The 19,746-nt window shown below is 43.7% G+C and overlaps 1 protein-coding gene and 1 long non-coding RNA gene across 3 annotated transcripts in view; one reads left to right on the top strand and one right to left on the bottom strand.

Annotated features, from left to right (window-relative positions):
• Window positions 1-4,750: 4,750 nt before the first annotated feature.
• On the bottom strand, window positions 4,751-18,306 carry LOC307223657. Its single transcript, XR_013842164.1, has 2 exons — window positions 17,234-18,306; window positions 4,751-6,146 (listed from the first exon to the last, which is right to left on the bottom strand). It is a non-coding gene; the product is annotated as an uncharacterized lncRNA (long non-coding RNA).
• An 11-nt stretch (window positions 18,307-18,317) lies between these two features.
• FRYL (FRY like transcription coactivator) overlaps window positions 18,318-19,746 on the top strand; it is a 147,082-nt gene continuing 145,653 nt past the window's right edge. For both annotated transcript variants that reach the window (XM_079989545.1, XM_079989544.1), the window contains exon 1: window positions 18,318-19,601. The gene's annotated coding sequence lies outside the window, so the exon portion shown is untranslated. The remainder of the gene's footprint in view (window positions 19,602-19,746) is intronic.

The following is a 19,746-nucleotide window of genomic DNA, read 5'->3' as shown; positions in this document are numbered from 1 at the left end:
CCTGCCCCATCAACATAAATCCTGGCTACATCCAAGACCATGTGAAATAAATTTTTGAATTCATGTATTGTCTGCACCTACATACCTGTTGCCAAAAAAAAAACTAGACACACAAAAACTTTGTAGAGGTGAGGAAAACTTGCTTCTGGCTTGCGTGCAATTTCCTGACAGCATCGGTTTCATTTCCTTATACAAAACACTTTTTCCCATACATTAAAAGAACAAAGTATTCCAACCAATGGAAGGAAAAAAATGGTTGTTTAATTTGAGCCAGGGCACATCAGAACACATTTGCAATGCATTGCTCAGTCCTCAAAATGTGAAGTAATAATCTCTGTTCATGTGTAGAGTTCATCATACCAGACTAAAATCCATATTCTAATTGCATGTGGCCCAGAACTACCTGACCTGCCCCAGCCAGTAGCTGTTGCAGCTTTTAAGGAGTAAATGTACGGAAATGGTTAACACAGTTAATTACAACACATATGCAAGCTGTCGACTTATGTCTCCTCACAGTTCCCCAATTAAAAGCAGCAAAATTATTAATTAATATTTATTATAGAAAGAGACTCACTGTTGTTTCTTTGTTTGCTCACTTGCTCTATTGTAAGGTAACAAAACAAATACAGTATTGAACTAAATTACAAAGTAGGAGACACTGTTGCTTCTCTGGCCTTCGGTGAAACAGATTTGACTATGCTCAAAACCAATGTAGTATTCTGATAGGCTAATGCTACTTTTTAAGCAGCTCTGACTCTTCCCATATTTGCTACAGTGTGTGTGCTAGAAAGCCTCATAACAACAGCTGGAGTAGGAGCTTTCCTACCAGGGCTGACTTTCCAGCAGCCCAATCATTCACATGTTTTTTTCTTGCTTAAAGCACATGGGAAGCACTTCATGGCCAGAGCTATACTTTTGTATTAAGATTGGCTGAGTGGTACAGAGAGCAGAATGGCCAGAGAGCAGGAGAATGACAGAAATGCCTCTAAATTTAAGGAAGTATAAAACGTGTGTGAGACAAGAAAGGGCTTGAGCAAAGTAGCGTCAGTGGAGCAGCCGTCATCGGCCTTAATGAACTTAATGAGATTTACTTTGGCTAGATACGTAGAGGACTGCATTGTTGGACATTTGATGCTTGTTTTTCTTCTGAGTTCAAAATGAAATATCCAACATGAATAATTCAAAGCATGTTTTCTATATTCAGATTACATGATTTGCTAGAGAAACAGGAAAGAGAAGTTATAATTGGGCAAAATATATACAAAATAAAAAAAAATTGTCCAGTAGTACCTTAGAGACCAACTAAGTTTGTTCTTGATATAAGCTTTCATGTGCATGTACACTTCTTCAGATACTTCGGCAGATGGTATCTGAAGAAGTGTGCATGCACACGAAAGCTTATACAGTACTAAGAACAAACATAGTTGGTCTCTAAGGTGCTACTGGACAATTTTTTATTTTTTATATTTATTTCAACTGCATCAGACCAACACAGCTACCTACCTGAATCTTGTTAGAAGGCATAGCAAAAGAGAAACGCATTTACTTACTTTATTTTTTATGCAATAATGTTTGGGCAGTGGGTTCTCTTACACTCTGGTGGTTTTAGCTGAGCTTACTTCAAAATAAACATGTTTCACACAGGTAATAAGTGGGGCCTAACATTCAGATCTTTTCTAGTACTGTACGTGCAGAGTCATCTGGAAAATCATAGCATGGTTAGGTGGAGCTCAAGTACCATGAAGCAATTATTATTATTATCCCAACTGAAAGCAGCTAGAAACTGCAGCACACTAGCTCATTCAACATAGGACACATTAATGGAGTCAGAACAGGGTCAGACAGAGTTTCAGAGGGCTAGCAGAGTTCTCACCCCGGGCCAGCAGGGGGATACTGTAGATAGTTTTCACTCAGGTTCACATATGCAAATAAGGGATTGAAAGTGACGTTCAGTGATTGGATAGTTACAGGAAGTTGTTACAGTCGCGTTGTAGTAGAGCTCTATATAAGCAGGCTGGCTGAACCCTTCAGTTCAGTTCTGTTCTGGCCTGTGAATAAACAAGAGCTGTTTGAAGAATCGCTGTGTTGTCTGATATGTTCACCCACAACTTTACAATTAGTGTGGGTCAGGGGAAAGACAGCTTATAGCAGATGAAGAAAAAAGTAGACAGCAGATAGCACAGAGAAATGCACAAGAACTCAGCATCACTGGCTGAAGCTGGTACCCGCTGTGCTGCTGCTAGGCCACCAGCCAAGGGGAGGCTAGATGGCACAGGACATGGAAACAGCCCTGAAGATTACCCAGCTCCTTCTACAGTTGCCCTAGCCATTGATGAAAGTGCCTGGAGCAAGAACTGCTGCCAACCTGGCTGCTTTTCCTGCTCACCTCCACCGCTACCATCCCAATTTGAGCCAAGTGGCCTAGAGGACTGCTCACTGCTCCCATCTTGCATCTTTTGGTCCTACCCATCCCACCCCCACTCTAGTCTGGCAGCCAGCCCATATAGCTCCCCAAATTCCCCAAGACAAAACTAAGATATAGAAACGGCAAAAGGCATGCAGTTACAAAAGCTGAAAGCGACAAGGCTTTGGTAAAAGTGCATGATTGCAAAAGTCATGCAGGTCCATTAATCCTGCAGGTTGTAGAACTCTGGTTTGTGGGCAAAAGACTTGAATGCATAAGTGGATTTGTCCCTACAAGTGACTGACAACCAGCTTGGGATTCCACCCTTGGCGTGGCATGTTCACGATGAGGACAGCAGCAGTACATTCTGTGCTCAGCTTAGTCCATTGTCCAAGTCACACTATTGGCAAAACAACAGCCCATTCCACTTTTGAGTGAGCTGTGTTGATTCTGAGTTCCACAATGTACCCCACCCATGAAAAAATGTGGAAAATACCCAATATTATGTTATATATCCCTCTTGCCATCCTGAATTTTGGCTGCTGCCTCTGGGTAAATGCAAGGGGGACACTTAACTGCTCCATAAGATATTTTATTTTAAAATGTTGATCTGGTCACTGTGGGGACAGCAGCCTCCTGTGGCCTTTGTGGTGAATACAATAGGCATGCTGTTCTAAGACCAAAACACCACATAGTAGGATTCAGATCACTCACAAGGCAACCAAATTAGTACACTGGTTATGACTGCCAGATTTTCCTGATTTACAAGCGCCAAGTTTTCCTCCACAGCAATTGAAAAGCTCTCCTTTCAGAATTTTGTGAAGACTTTGAAAGTTTCCTCCAGCATGAATGCCATTTTGTTTGCTAGTAGGAAAATAATTCTACATTATGGTGCAGAACACAATAAACTTTCCAAACAACAAATTAATGGATTCATTGATACAAAGGCATATCAATCCAGCTGGATTCTTAAATATCATTGGAAAGTTTTCTCCTAGCATGGAAACTGGAACATATATGGAAGATATAAAGTCAAAGGAAGCCATATAACTCATGCTATAGCTTATTCTATGGTGGTAAAGGCAATGTAGAAGCAGTATTTCTCTGCCAATATTGCATTGTCATCAATGCTGTCCAGGAGAGCATTTATTTTACAGGAAGTCCCTGGCCTTCTCCAGTCTGACCAACAAAATGATAAAAGGGACCAGTGTGACTTGTTCATCAACTATTTTGTGGATACTGGAAATTTACATCAATACAGTTGCTCACATCTGTAGGAACCTGGACTCCGTTGCATGTAGTTAACATGCTCAGAGCACCTAGTCCTATATTGTGGGATGGCTTTCATTTGTTGAGGCTTGATGGCATGTATCAGGTACTTAGAAAAGTGTAGCCAACTACTTATTTGCTCTCCTGGGTATTATTATCAAGAAGGGGAGGAATAAAAAATTATTTAAAAAATAATAATATCAAGAAGGGGAGGATTGACTGGCTAGGTCCAGCAAATTATAAATGTCCCTTTCAAAGCAAGCAAATCTACTCCTTCTCATAGTAAAACAGTTTTGGATCTAATGCAATAAGGAACTAGTTATAATAGCCAATGTCAGATTTTACAGAGCACCTATAAATAGTATGAGAAAGAAAACTGCAGGCAGATGTGGTTGATATGAACATGACTCAAGAATTTCCAAAATAGTTTTAACATGCTAATTGTGAAACAAGCATCCATTGCTAAGATCCTTCTGTTATGTTTTATTAAGTAGAAGTCTTCGGCTGCAAGTCTGAAAGCACTAAGTCAAGAGTGGATCTGTTTAAGTAAATGGTGTTACTGTCCATACTGATTCCATTGTATGTGATGACTGTAGCACTATAAGGGTTAAAGCAGCATGGTGAAATTATTTCTTCTATGCAGCTATCAAAAGAACTTTAAGGGTCTGGACTTTGTAGCCCTAGGAACATCTGGATATTTTGGAATCAGAAAACCGATTTGTTGGAAAGATCAGTCCCCTGTACATTCCAATAATACTAGATACTATAAATAGTTTTGATAAGAGCATGAAAAGCACCCACATGGTAGCAAATCATGATGAAAAAGTACAAAACTTGTGAGGTTCCCTTGTGAGAAATTGTATAAGAAAAATATTTCAAAAGCATTTTCTCAAAACCCTGAAGTTCATGCAAACCTACAGCTGAAGCCTGGGAAATTCAGTAGTTTATCTCAGTGAAACAATGTGAATAATTTCTGGCAAAGGACAATATCTGCATATTTGACATTATCTTGGCAAAACACGCAGAAGAAGAAGCAACCCCCCTGCTTTTATTTAAGGAAAGGAAATGTTTCCATACTTTGAAGTATATGGCAGTCTTTATTGTAATTATAGCAGGGGCAGAGAGATGCTTGGAGAACAACCAATATGTGCTTAGCTCAAGACCAGAGGGGGAACAAAGTGAACAGAAACAATTTAAACATAATCACAGGAATGCAAGCTGCACCTTAGCATTCTTGATGACCCCGCCATGCAGTGCCAACACCCCCTCCTTGCCCAGAAATGGAAGGAACTGGCCAATCTGGAGCACAGGCATGTTGCTGACAAACTTTCTCAACATTTGTTTATTTAATTGCATTTATATCCCACCTTTCTCCCCAAGAGATGAATGTGGCATACATGGTTCTCTTCCTCCCCACTGCACCCTCACAAGAAGCCTGTGGGGTAGGTTAGTGTCAGGAATGAGCCAGCTCAAAGTGAGGGTTTGCAGCCAAATGCAGAAAGCAGCCAACAACAGGGAGGCTTTGATGTTAGTCAGGCAGGAGATAGCCAGCAGTTGCAGACTTTGGCTTTTCCTGCCCTTGATGAGCTGGATGGTAAGGCAGTAGCTGAGAGCAGGCTGGAACACAGCCAGAGCTTGATGGAAGCACAATCAGACGCAAACAAACCCCTCTTAGACCTGGAAGAGGTTGGATCTGATCTAATAAGTCCATAGAGTCGGTGAATGGGGGTGTTGTTAGATCAGAAGCAAAACAAGAAACATCAGAGTCGTAAGTTCAATATCTGTTGGAGATGCCGGAAGAACTCTTCAGAAGGGTCATCTTGAGTAATGGCGCCGGAGGCTTTGTTAGAGCCGTCCGGAGCTATCTGTTTGTTTCTGCAATAAATCCTCCTTTTTCATTATCTACGCTTACTGTGTTATCAAGCTGGGAACCTGACAGTTAGGCTCAGAGACAGTGACTGGCTCAAGGTCACCCAGTGAGTTTAATAGCTGAGCAGGGATTTGAACCATGGCCTCCCAGGTCCTAGTCCAACACTCTAACCCCTACACCACACTGGCTCTCGAAATTCAAATTTTAGGTTCTACCTTGATTTGAACTCAGATCGCTGGATTCATAGTCCAGAGTGCTAACCGCTATACCATAGGCCCACATGCACAAGAGATACATCTCACCCTCAGCACCACCCGTTCTCCCAAAATGTGAGCCCCATTCTTAGAAATGGCCCTGCAATGAACCACCTTGAGTCTCTTGCATGTTTTTTTTTTGTGGGGGTTTCTGCCACCTGCACCTTAGAACAAGGATATTTCCTTTCGAGCATGTAATTCCATCAATAAATATAGCTTTCTTATTTTCCTAACCTCACTTATACCAACCTCCAGGTATACTCCTCCAACAGGGATCCAATGTTCTGTTTAGCTTCTGTGAGCATGTTAACTCCGAACACCAAAAGGAGATCCCCATAGATCCTGATTTCTAAAAAATTTAACACCAAATAATGAATGTTGGGTACTCTTAAGTTTTGATGCATAAGTTCTCAGAGCAAAACCGGTCATTTGAATTATTACTTACTATAGTGGTACCTCGGGTTACAGATGCTTCAGGTTACAGACGCTTCAGGTTACAGACTCTGCTAACCCAGAGATAGTACCTCGGGTTAAGAACTTTGCTTCAGGATGAGAACAGAAATTGCGCGGTGGCAGCGCGAGGCACCATTAGCTAAAGTGGTACCTCAGGTTAAGAACAGTTTCAGGACCTCCAGAACAAATTAAGTTCTTAACCTGAGGTACCACTGTGCTTTTGAGGCATCTAATCATAAGCCTGCATTTTTATTAAAGCTTATATGTTTAATCAGGGCCTGTATCTTAAAAAGCTTAATGATTTTCAAATATTTTATGCCAGGAGACCAGTTGCTTAAAAACCTTGGCAAGATATTTTTACTCCTAGACAAGGGGCCCCCCTGATTTATAGCAGAAAACAATTCTCAAAGTCGTAAAAAGGGAATTACAGGCTGACAGCCAAGGTTACACTGACCCTACAAATTAAGGGTGGATAAATAGTAAAATGAGCCATATCTTCTTCCTAAGGTTAAAGAAGGTCAAGAGCAGTGAAAAAGCATCTAGCTGGTAGAAACAGAACATTTTCTGGGAAGACTTTTCAAAAGCTGTTTGTTTCTTAAACTAAGATCCTTTTAAGATTTCTTTTCCTTTTAAAAGGTTATTTATGTATTAAATATATTAGTTTAAATATAATTATGCAAAGGATTTAAGAAATGCTAGATTCTTATTTCATATAGTTGGAAGAGATCACAGGGGCCATCAGGCACCAGACCCCCCTTGTCAGACAGAAGACGCCATCGAGCGCTCTTGATATATGGTTGTCAGGCCTTTTGTTTAGAAACCTTCAAATGAAGGAGATCTCAATGTTGATGTGAACTCAATCCTTGACATGCATAAGATAAAAATTCAAGATTAATTATCTGTTTTGGAAGGCAATAGGGCAAGGAGGGTAAGAGGTGAGCTGGTAATTAAGATTCCTTGTTGAGACACATGTAAGATATATTACTACTTATTTGTCATTTATAGATAGAAGAATATATAGCTTTTTGATTTCCATAAAAGGGCAAGAAGGAAATGGGTGTATCTTTTGTGATTGGCTCTAGCAAACAGCCAATAGGAATTTCAACCAGGCTGATTGGACAGAGGCAGCCACAGGAGGAGCAAGGGGGCTGGATTAAGGAAATATAAGTGCTGGCCAGAATGGCAAGAGAGCAGGCCAGAGCTTGGTAACCATATACCACTGTGCCTCATATTTATTTGTCTGACAAATAAATTACTATTTTAATTTCTCTATTGCTGCGTTGAATATTTCATTCCAGCTAAGCGTTAACCACAAGCAGGGTGCTACATTTTATGGTGCCTCTGTGACTCGGATAAGTGGTCTGCTGGAACGCAGCCCCTTCGCCCTACTGGGCAGGGTACAAGAGAGAGGACCTCTAAACTGCTTACCCAGCGCGCACTGGGAAATTTTTTCCAGGGGAATGCAGAAGACTCGTCTGTCTGATACCCTGCTCACTGGCGGCGACGGACCGGGGGGAACCAGCCAAGGGTAAGTGCACAAAGGGGTTTTGGCCCTCCAATTAATTGGGAGGAAGAGAAGTCTTGATCAAACTTCTGCGTCTCAGTAAAGGGGAACTGAGTACGCTAGGTGGCTGGGTACATCAGATGGTGATCTGGTGTAGGGAAAGGTTGGGAGGTAGAGTGTGGTGAAGTATCCAGCGCATTGTATGTGTGAGAAAGTACAGAGCAATTTGTAGCTGACCTGAGTGTGGAGTGAGTAGTACTTCGGTTCCCAGTGAGGCGACTCCATCTGGGCAAGGAATCTCACAAAGCGTGTGTATGTGTGACTGAGTGGATACTTCACAGGGCCATACAATGGGAGTTGGGGGTTCAAAGGGGGGAAATACACCTCTTGAATGTATGTTAAATAATTTTAAGAAAGCCTTCTCAGGGGCATATGGAGTCAAAATGACGCCAGAGCGCTTGAGAACGTTATGTGAATTAGAATGGCCGAAATACAATACTGGATGGCCATCTCAGGGAACCTTTGATATAAATTTAGTAAGCAAACTTTGGTCTGATATCACCAAAGAAACTGGAGGGTGCCCAGAACAATTTTCATATATAGATTCTTGGCTGAACACATTAAATAAAAATCCTCCATGGATAAGGGAATGCAAAGTCAAACGATGCAAATTATTGGCTGTAAAAGCCGAAGCTAGGAAAGGAATCTTGCCAAATAAACTTAAACCCATTTTTGAGGGACCAGAGGAAGAGGTGCTTCCACCTCCACCCTATGCTCCACATCGAAGGGAGCCTAATCCAAACACTCCACCAGTTGTAACCCCAAGGCAAGAAACTGGAATGAATAATGGGGGTGGAGTCACAGAGCTTGATTCCTTGATAGATTATGATAAATATCTTCAGGAGGCATTGGAGTCCTATAATAAAGCCCAAGCAGAAGTGGTTATTCCACCTGTGACTCCTAATAGACCTCCATCTACAGTCTCCTTTAGTGGAACAACTGATTGCCTACCCCAAACCCCTGTACATCCAAGTCCTAGAGAAATATTACAGAAGTTACAGGGAGACCTTGATCGGTCAGCAAGCAATACAGCCAGGCGTATAAAGCTGCTAAAAGAACGCCTTGGGACAAATACTATCCCCTATGATTTGAGGCCCCTAGAGCAAAGTGAAGAAAAAGGTCACGTAGTAGCCCCTCTTAGAAGAGTATTTGATGCACTTGAGGAGCCTGTGCTGGTCAACGGGCAACCCGGACCACGACCACCTCGAACTTCGACCCTGCAATATATTCCATTCACGACTACGGATCTGATGAATTGGAAAACACACACCCCATCTTTCGCAGAAAAACCTCAGGCTATGATGGACTTGGTGACTTCAATAGTAAATACTCATAGTCCTACTTGGACAGATTGTCGCCAGCTCCTAAATACTCTTTTCACCACTGAGGAAAGGAGAGACATAATTGAAAAGGCACAGATATATTTGCGTGAGCAGGCCAGAGTGGGAAATATTTTTAATATTGATCGTCATCTTCAGGACAACTTTCCCTTGGAAGATCCTAATTGGGATCCAAACAATGCAATTCACCTGGCCAGACTTACCACCTACCGCCAGACACTTGTGCAAGGTATCCGCAGGGCATGCCAGAAGCCCACTAATATGTCTAAAGTCTCAGAAGTAGAACAGAAACCAAATGAGAGTCCGGGAGACTTTTTAGAGAGGCTGCAGGAAGCCTATCGTATATGGACTCCTTTTGACCCTGAAGCCCCTGAAAACAGCAGAATGATTACTGCTACATTTGTGGCCCAGTGCGCTTCTGACATTCGTAAGAAAATTCAGAAATCAGAAGGATGGGAAGGGATGCTGATGAGCCAAATTATGGCCATTGCACGCCGAGTTTATCGGAATAGGGATGAGGCTGAGAAACAAGAGAAGAAGAAGTGGCAGAAGGAAAAGATGGTAATGCTAGCCACAGCAGTGAAGCAAGATTACCGCCCCTTAAATGGAGGGAGAGGACGGGGAAAGAATCCACCACTGGGAAGGAATCAATGTGCAAATTGCAAGAAGGAGGGTCACTGGAAGCGGGAGTGTCCTGAACCCTTGAGGTTGGAAGAAGTACGCCCAGGTCCAGGCCCAGGCCCAGGCTCCGGCCCAAGAAACCAGGGACGGGGACGGGGAATGATCCGAGATGGAAGATATCAGAGACCTGGACAAGGACGGAGTAGAGACAATTTCATTGGACTGGCAGAAGAGGATTTTACCCAAGACTAGGAACGACCGGACTCCATAAAGTTAGGCTTCCAGGAGCCCACGGTCACGATTCAATTAGGGAGCCATTTAATAGACTTTATGATTGATACTGGGGCTGAATACTCAGTACTCCCAGAACTATTGCAGAAAAAGGCATCCAAGAGTGTAGTCATTAAAAGTGCCACTGGACAGTCAGCTAAGAGATCTTTCCTCCAACCTTTGGAATGCCAGATTGGGGGACATCGTTTAACCCATCAGTTTTTGTATATACCTGAGTGTCCAATACCTCTCTTAGGCAGAGATATGCTGTCCAAATTGCAGGCCCAAATCACCTTCACTCCTCGAGGTCCAGAAATGAAACTGCCATCAAAAGCAGCAGGAATAATTACCCTCTCAGTACCTAAGGAACAATCATGGCGCCTAATGTCAGCCTTGCAAGTCCAACCCACATTAGATACAGAATTAAACAAGCTCCTCCGAACTCTACAGGTGCCACCAGGAGTATGGGCCGAAAATAGCCCACCAGGAATGGCTAAGAATATAGCTCCAATTGTAGTAACCCTAAAACCTATGGCTACCCCTGTATCTGTAAAGCAATATCCCTTACCCCGGCGAGCAGCAGAGGGCATCCAGAAACATTTGGACCGCCTATTAAAATATGGTCTGCTTAAGCCCTGCCAATCAGAATGGAACACACCCCTTTTGCCTGTTCGAAAACCTGGGACAGATGAATACAGGCCAGTACAGGACTTGAGGCTCGTAAACCAGGCTATCGAGACCTTGCACCCAAATGTACCAAACCCATATACCTTGCTGAGTTTGATCCCACCAGAAGCAACATTTTTTACTGTATTGGACTTGAAAGATGCATTCTTCTGTTGCCGGCTGGCACCACAGAGCCAACCTATATTTGCCTTCCAGTGGGAAGACCCTTTGACAGGAACAAAAGGCCAGCTAACCTGGACAAGATTGCCCCAGGGATTCAAAAATTCCCCAACTTTATTTGGCACTGCCTTGGCGAAGGATCTAACAAGTTACCCCTCAATACCGGGAGAAAAGGTGGTTCTGCAATATGTGGATGATCTTATACTAGCGGCAAAGGATTTTGATACCTGTAAAGAAGGGACAGAGGAACTGCTCCACTTGCTCTGGGAAGCTGGCTACCGAGTTTCCCAGAAAAAGGCACAGTTATGTTTAGAAAAGGTCAAATATTTGGGCTTTGACATCTCACACCAACAACGAGCATTGAGACCAGAGAGGAAAGAAGCTATTTGCCTTATCAAAGAACCTACCACAAGAAAACAACTTAGAGGATTCCTGGGAACAGCAGGGTTTTGTAGACTATGGATACCTGATTTCAGCAGTCTGGCCAAGCCCTTACATGAAAGCACTCGAGGTGCAGAAAAGGACCCATTTGTATGGGGACCTGAGCAGAAACAAGCCTTTTTAGTTATCAAACAACGACTTATGGAGGCCCCAGCCCTTGGATTGCCTAATTTGGAAAAACCCTTTCAGCTGTATGTACATGAACAGAATGGGATTGCAGCGGCAGTCCTGACCCAGAGATTAGGAAGTTGGAACCGTCCAGTAGCTTATTTGTCTAAACAATTGGACTCAGTAGCAAAAGGATGGCCTCCATGCCTAAGGGCAGTAGCGGCCACTGCAAGCCTTGTCAAAGAAGCTGATAAATTTACCTTTGGCCAGACGATGTATGTGAATGTACCTCATGCTGTTCTGACACTCATGGAATATAAGGGTAGTTATTGGCTAACGAACCCAAGGATGGCTAGATACCAAGGCCTATTGTGTGAAAATCCCAGGATTCATCTACGAGTAGTGAATATGCTCAATCCAGCGACTTTGCTGCCCCTACCAGAGGTAGATGATGAAGAATCACATGATTGTCTCCAAATAATGGATGAAGTTTATTCCAGTAGACCCGATCTGAAAGATGAGCCATTGAAAAATCCAGATGTTGTATATTATACTGATGGTAGCAGTTACCTGCATGAAGGTGCCAGACGAGCAGGATATGCTGTGGTCACTAATGAGGAAGTTGTGGAAGCTGAAGCTTTGCCTGCTGGCACCTCAGCACAAAAAGCTGAACTTATAGGTTTAACTAGAGCTCTGCAATTGGCAGCTGGATGTAAGGCAAACATCTATACTGATTCTAAATATGCCTTCTTAACCCTGCATGCACATGGAGCTCTATGGAAAGAAAGAGGTCTAATCGGAGCCCACGGGAAGGCCTTGAAATATGGACCTGAAGTAGAAATCCTGTTGGAAGCAGTATGGGCTCCAGAACAGATTGCTGTAATGCACTGCAAAGGTCATGGACGAGGAAGGGATCCAATAACCAGAGGAAATCATGCTGCTGACAAAGCAGCCCGAGAGGCAGCCCAAAAGCCTGTGGGAGGATTTATAGCAGCCCTCATACCAGAGGTAGTTCCAGAAGAAGTTAAACCTCACTATACCCCAGAAGAGAGGAAGTGGGCTGAACAGGAAGGAGCGGTTGTGAAGGACGGTTGGATGATCCTGCCGGATAATAGGATTTATGTACCTCATCATCTAGCAGGCACAATTGTAAGAAATTATCATGAATCTACTCACCTTGGCGGTACTGCAACCAGAGAGAGTCTCAGTCGGAAGTTGTATATTATTAATCTATCACAATTAGCAACTTGCATTTCACAGAAATGTGTTCTTTGTGCTAAAAACAATCCCAGGCAGGGACCGGTACAACCTCCTGGAATTCAGCATGTGGGATACGTCCCCATGGAAAGCCTAATTGTGGACTTCACAGAGTTGGTCCCTTCTAAGGGATTCAAGTATCTCCTTGTGTTTGTAGATACTTTTACCGGATGGGTTGAAGCTTTTCCCACCCGAACTGAAAAGGCACGAGAGGTAACTAAGAGACTCCTCACTGAATTGATCCCGAGGTTTGGATTACCTAGATGCATTGGAAGTGATAATGGGCCAGCATTCATTGATCAAGTAGTACAAGAAGTATGTCGAGTCCTACAAGTGAAATGGAGACTGCATGCAGCATATAGGCCTCAGAGTTCAGGGAAAACTGAAAGAATGAATCGGACTCTGAAAACCCAATTGGCAAAATTAACCCAGGAAACGGGATTGGGATGGGTAGATGTGTTACCCATAACACTGTTTCGTGTTCGGTGTGCACCCACAAAAAGACTTAAGTTGTCACCTTTTGAGCTCCTGTATGGGAGGCCACCCTCCTTTGTTCAGGATATTCCAGCTGACCTTAAACAAATAGGAGACCATGTGACACAGGAACAAGTGCAATCTCTCTCCCGTGTTTTTGTTTCTCTTAACAGGTGGGCCCTCGAGCGCACGCCGTGCAGCATTGCCGAGCCGATTCATCAGTTCCAGGCTGGCGATAGCGTATGGGTGAAAGAGTGGAAACGCGATCCACTTGCACCTAAGTGGCGTGGACCTTACACCGTCTTGCTCTCTACTCCAACAGCGGTGAAGGTAGCTGAGGTGACCCCCTGGATTCATCACTCTCGTTTGAAGAAGTCTGAAGGCAGTTGGACGTGCAAAGGTGACCCCTCTAATCCTTTAAAACTGACTCTCTCCAAAAACCCCTGTATCTAGCCCTACCGGGAACGGGCTAGGTCACGGGCAACATTTAGACGACCGGCCTGCTGCAGCCACAACCTGGAAGCTGGCTGACCTGCGCACGCCTGAAGCTTGAGGAGCGTCTGAACCAGTGACTGTGAATGGAAAGATTCTCTTATACAATTGATTGACTGCCCCCTTGTGGAACAATTATAAGGGATATTACTCATTGGGGATCTTCGGGATATATGTTCTGGTCTTGGTGGTTCCCCATTTCTGTCACTGGGGGAATTATATTGGGACTAATATTTATTTGCTATCACAATAAGGTAATCTTTTGTGGAAGGAATGCATATGCTAGACATCAACATGATTTTATTATTAATCCTGATCCCTTGGGAAGGGGAAGGGTCCTTGAATCTGACCAAATTTGCTAAATATGGATTCCGCCATGACCACAATATGTGGGTAGGCTTAGCTGAGATGGTAGCCAATGTTGCAAATAGGACTAATTGCCTTGTTTGCTCTCTTGGGCCAGATGATTCAGAGGGAGGTATGCCCTTATTACCGATACCATTAAATGCCATTGGTATGGTAAGCGAAATGCCACACCAAACAGAAGTACAGAATTTCCCCGGATGGAACTCAACTAAACCAATACGAGTTATACCTGTGCAAGGGGAATTCTGTGTGCATAAATCATCAGATGCAGCTGATCCTACCATGATAGGCTCTTCTCATTGCCACTATACTTGGGATTATATTAAGAATAGTCAAACCTGGGCAAACGGTACTACGTATCGAACTCGGAATACCTTGCCCTGTGCACCTCCTTTTATTCATGCATGGAAAATGGTATGGAACATAACTGTGACAGAAGAAGGCAATCTAACATACTGCACTGTGAACTCTCTACCCCTTTTGATATTTCGCCTTCTGCACTCCACGTACCAAAAACCTCAGACCCGATGGTTGTGGTGGATATGTGGAGAATGGGCATACAAGAAACTCCCTTCCAAATGGAGTGGGACTTGTTTCTTGGGATGGGTATTACCACCAATGTGGATTATGCCCACTAGTTCGGCCAAGCGTACACGAAGAAACGCTGACATTTCTCATATAGCAGGAGGAAGTACCCAAAGTTGGAGCGGTACTGATGATTGGCCACCAGAGCGCATTATAGCCTATTATGATCCTGCCTCATGGAATCCTGGTGAGCTCATACAAGGGGCACGGGATCCTATTTATAATCTAAACAGAATAATTCGATTGCAAGCAGTAGTGGAACTTGTAACCAATGCAACGGCCCAGAGTTTGAGACTTATTGCACAACAGTTGGATGAAAGTAGAGCCGCCATTTTGCAGCTGAAAATGGGAATGGATTATGTACTTGCCAGGCAGGGAGGCCTATGTGGAGTCTTGAACTTGACAGGGAATGCCTGTTGCTTCAACATTTCTGATAATGGTGAGGCAATCCGTGTGTTGGCCACAAAGATGGAGAATATAGCACATGTCCCAGTACAAACATGGGAAGGATGGGATATGGGATGGCTCACCAATTGGTTACCTAATGTCGCAGGACTCAAAGGGATACTATTGTCTTGCTTGTTTTTCTTGACAGTAGTAATAATGGTTTTATGTATGGTGCCATGTATCATTTCATGTTTTAGAAGTACAATTAGCAAGATGATTTCAAATGAAACTCTACCTCATATCATGGCCCTATACAGAGCTTTACCTCAGGAATATGATGAAGGTCAAGCTATCAAGGACACTTGGGATGAAGGTCCTTGAGCTTGAAAGGGGGGAATGAGGCATCTAATCATAAGCCTGCATTTTTATTAAAGCTTATATGTTTAATCAGGGCCTGTATCTTAAAAAGCTTAATGATTTTCAAATATTTTATGCCAGGAGACCAGTTGCTTAAAAACCTTGGCAAGATATTTTTACTCCTAGACAAGGGGCCCCCCTGATTTATAGCAGAAAACAATTCTCAAAGTCGTAAAAAGGGAATTACAGGCTGACAGCCAAGGTTACACTGACCCTACAAATTAAGGGTGGATAAATAGTAAAATGAGCCATATCTTCTTCCTAAGGTTAAAGAAGGTCAAGAGCAGTGAAAAAGCATCTAGCTGGTAGAAACAGAACATTTTCTGGGAAGACTTTTCAAAAGCTGTTTGTTTCTTAAACTAAGATCCTTTTAAGATTTCTTTTCCTTTTAAAAGGTTATTTATGTATTAAATATATTAGTTTAAATATAATTATGCAAAGGATTTAAGAAATGCTAGATTCTTATTTCATATAGTTGGAAGAGATCACAGGGGCCATCAGGCACCAGACCCCCCTTGTCAGACAGAAGACGCCATCGAGCGCTCTTGATATATGGTTGTCAGGCCTTTTGTTTAGAAACCTTCAAATGAAGGAGATCTCAATGTTGATGTGAACTCAATCCTTGACATGCATAAGATAAAAATTCAAGATTAATTATCTGTTTTGGAAGGCAATAGGGCAAGGAGGGTAAGAGGTGAGCTGGTAATTAAGATTCCTTGTTGAGACACATGTAAGATATATTACTACTTATTTGTCATTTATAGATAGAAGAATATATAGCTTTTTGATTTCCATAAAAGGGCAAGAAGGAAATGGGTGTATCTTTTGTGATTGGCTCTAGCAAACAGCCAATAGGAATTTCAACCAGGCTGATTGGACAGAGGCAGCCACAGGAGGAGCAAGGGGGCTGGATTAAGGAAATATAAGTGCTGGCCAGAATGGCAAGAGAGCAGGCCAGAGCTTGGTAACCATATACCACTGTGCCTCATATTTATTTGTCTGACAAATAAATTACTATTTTAATTTCTCTATTGCTGCGTTGAATATTTCATTCCAGCTAAGCGTTAACCACAAGCAGGGTGCTACACTTTGTTATTTGATTTGAACACCATACATTCAAATCAAGCTCAACATTATATACTCTAAGTCCCACTAAAGTCAACTGGGCTTGCTTCTGAAAAGACATGTATAATTGCACTACACTGTAATGATTACTCTCTAGTTATTTGGGCTACAAACAAACAATTATTTGAGTACAGTAATGGAGCCACTTTTGAAACCTGCTCACTGTCGTCTGTGCAAAAGAACAATTCCTATCCAAAAATGAGCTCAGAGAAAACTGGTTCTGCAAGTTTGCTGCACAATCTCTCTGCACCGTGTTGATGTGTTGAGACACCATGCAGTCATCTCCCACCTGATCCCTGAAGCATTAACAACTTTGGAAAAAAATTGCAATCAAATTGTACAAACATCTGCACATCTGATGGCTACTAAAAAATAATAATGAAGGTGACACCCTGCAGCACTGACATTAGCATCGGATGGGATATAAACAGCTATAATAATTATGACAGTTACTTCTCTAGGCAAATAAAATGGCCGACATGTAACTGCCATCAATTCTAGATCTGGGGAGCAATATGTCTAAGCTACTTTGTTGTTAACACACCAACCATTGTGTATGTAAATACAAACTCCTCCACCCCTAGCTTTACCAGAATCACTGTTTCTATCAGAGTGATAAATTATTCGATTTATCAGCTCAACTGCCACATCTGATACTGCTGAATGTAGCCAAGTTTCTGTAATAATTACCACACAGCTCTCACAAAGAAGCTTGTTTGCTGCCATCAGCAACTGTAATTCGTCAATTTTGTGGACGAGAGATCTGATGTTGGCCAGGAAGACGCTTGGCAGTGCTGGTCTGGTGGGGTTTTTTCGAAGCTGGGTTAACAGACCAGCTCTGCAACCATGTTTTTGCTTTCACTATTTTCTCTTTCGCTTCTTTCAGCACTTCCCCCTCCCGTCGACAATCCATAGAGATCCTGGAGGTCTTACTATGCAGTTTGGTATACAGTGGGACCTTTGAAACTCTCTAGTTATCTCTATTTTTCTTGTGAGCCCGATGTTTACCAGTTTTGTGCGTGAGTAGGTGAGGTATTGGGAGCTCAGAGCCGCAGCGTATGAACGCGCCGCCATCTTGGAACTGAATGCCTGAAACTTGGGAAGAGAAAGTAAGACTGATGACTGAAATCTGTGTTGAATTGCTGGCAAGTACATCAGTCAATTCTGTGGCCGGCAGACACAAATCACCCCACATGAAAAGGTATGTTACAACTGTTGCAAATGTTTTGTGTGTGCAGTCTTACATGCAATACTAGGTGAGCAGCATCCCAGATGGAAGAAGGGGTGTGACAATCGGCAGCATCTAGCAAAATATCACCATACATGTAAGAAAATTCCCCACCCACACAATGCGCTACCATTGCACATTTTCCAGTGAATTCCAGAATGTGAACCACTGATATTGGGTCTACACTTAACTGTCGCCACTCCAATTGAGGCCTTCTCCAGCAGAATTACAGCTTGAAGCTGTATGGTGGGCTTGAATCTACTTTCCCTTCAGCAATGGGAACTTCCGCTACCTTCCCCAATGTAATTCAGGCAGCATTTTTTGATACTCTGCAGAACTTCACAGCTGCCCAATGACACACCCAAAAGTATTTTAAATGGTTTGTCTTCCCACTTGCCAAAGGCAGAGAAATGGAAGACCAGTAATGAAAATGGTGGATAACTTGCAGGTCAGCAAGCACATCCACCAACAATTATGAAGGAAAAGTTGAAATGGGAAAGTAGAAAAACTTTTTTTTTTCAGGCTTAAGTCACTCCTAGCATGCTACAGCACACCACAATCACTAGTACACGGACAGCAGAATAACCTCATCTCTGGAAAAGCATGAGACGAACAGGCAGAAATAATAGGTGGGGTACAGATTAGCCTTTGTGGGTGCTTCTACATGGATTATAGGATTTGTGTTCCTCATGCATGGACATTTTCTGCACATGGGATCATAGTCCTAAAAGTGACAGACTGATATTTATTTATACCAACCAATATTTACTGATGCTATTGTACTATTATTTTTAAAAATAATACATGGTCTTGTGTGTGTGTGTTTTAATGAGAGTGCAGCGTAGCAATATTTAAATGAATAGTTTTAAATATTAAGCTCCTGTCTTGCAAGCAACTTGCATCAAGCGGTACACGCAAAAAACCAATGTTGCTCAGCTGCAAGGGAAAAGCAGAGTGTGTGTGCAGACGGGTCCAAGGCACAATCAACAAGTGGGATATAAATCCCTAAATCTAAATTATGTGAAATTTAAAGCATTTTAACCCCCCTGAAGGAACAGCGCCACCTTTCTCATTTAAAATGGAACAGAGATTTGGCCCACGAGAAAAAACCCCACGAGGGGAGATTTAAAGTGCTCAAAACCCCCCTGAATTCTCCGCATCAACGTTGAACAGCTGGGCGGTCTTTCTCAGCCCTCTCGGGGCTCCCGAGGACAGAACCAAGATTGATGTCCACCTCGACCACTCCCAGAGAGAGGAAGCGACTTCTTCGCACCAATAAGCGTGTGGGGAGGGCGGAGCTTTGACCACCTCGGCGTGCCGATTGGCCGGACAGGTCGCCCGCCTTGGCGCATAGGCTCGGAGCCGGGGCCTTACCGCCGAGGTATAGCCACTGAGGATGAAGGCGGGAGGCGGGCACGGGAGAGCGACGCTTCGCCCGGCCAACGAGCCGCCGGGATGCCTGTTCCTGTTTGAGAGGAACGTGCCAATGAGGGTGGCGTGAGGGCGGGGAGAAAGAAGGAGCTGGGCTTTGCGAGTTATCGAGAGAGAGAGAGAGAGAGAGGAGAGTCGGGATAATAAAGGCGGCGGGAGGCGGCGGCGATTGGAGCCGTTCTGAGCGGCCCCTGTCGAGCGGAATCCTTTTCAAAGCGGCCGCGCGGAGGGCGGAGCGGGCGGGCCAGGCGTCGCCGTGACGGGAGGGCGGGGATGGTCGCCGACGGGATGAAGTAGAGCTTCTTCGGGGCGGCGGCGAAAACGTCCGGGCTGCTTCTGAAACCTCCGCCAACCGGGGCGAGGAGAAAGCGCCTCAGGAGCGTCGCCACCACGAAGCAGGTATGGAAACCTGAGGAGCCGAGAGAGAGAGAGATTGTGGTTTGAGCGCCATTCGCGAGGGCTTCTGTGGCGGCGACGGCGGTTTCCCGGTCCCAACGGAAACGGAGCCGCCGCCGCCGCCGCGAGACCCTCTCTGGAAACGAGG

Source organism: Podarcis cretensis (assembly GCF_951804945.1).
Source record: "Podarcis cretensis genome assembly, chromosome: 9".
In the NCBI taxonomy this organism is placed as follows: domain Eukaryota; kingdom Metazoa; phylum Chordata; class Lepidosauria; order Squamata; family Lacertidae; genus Podarcis; species Podarcis cretensis.
Note: the sequence above shows the minus strand (reverse complement) of the source record. Positions and strands in the feature narration are given on the sequence as shown.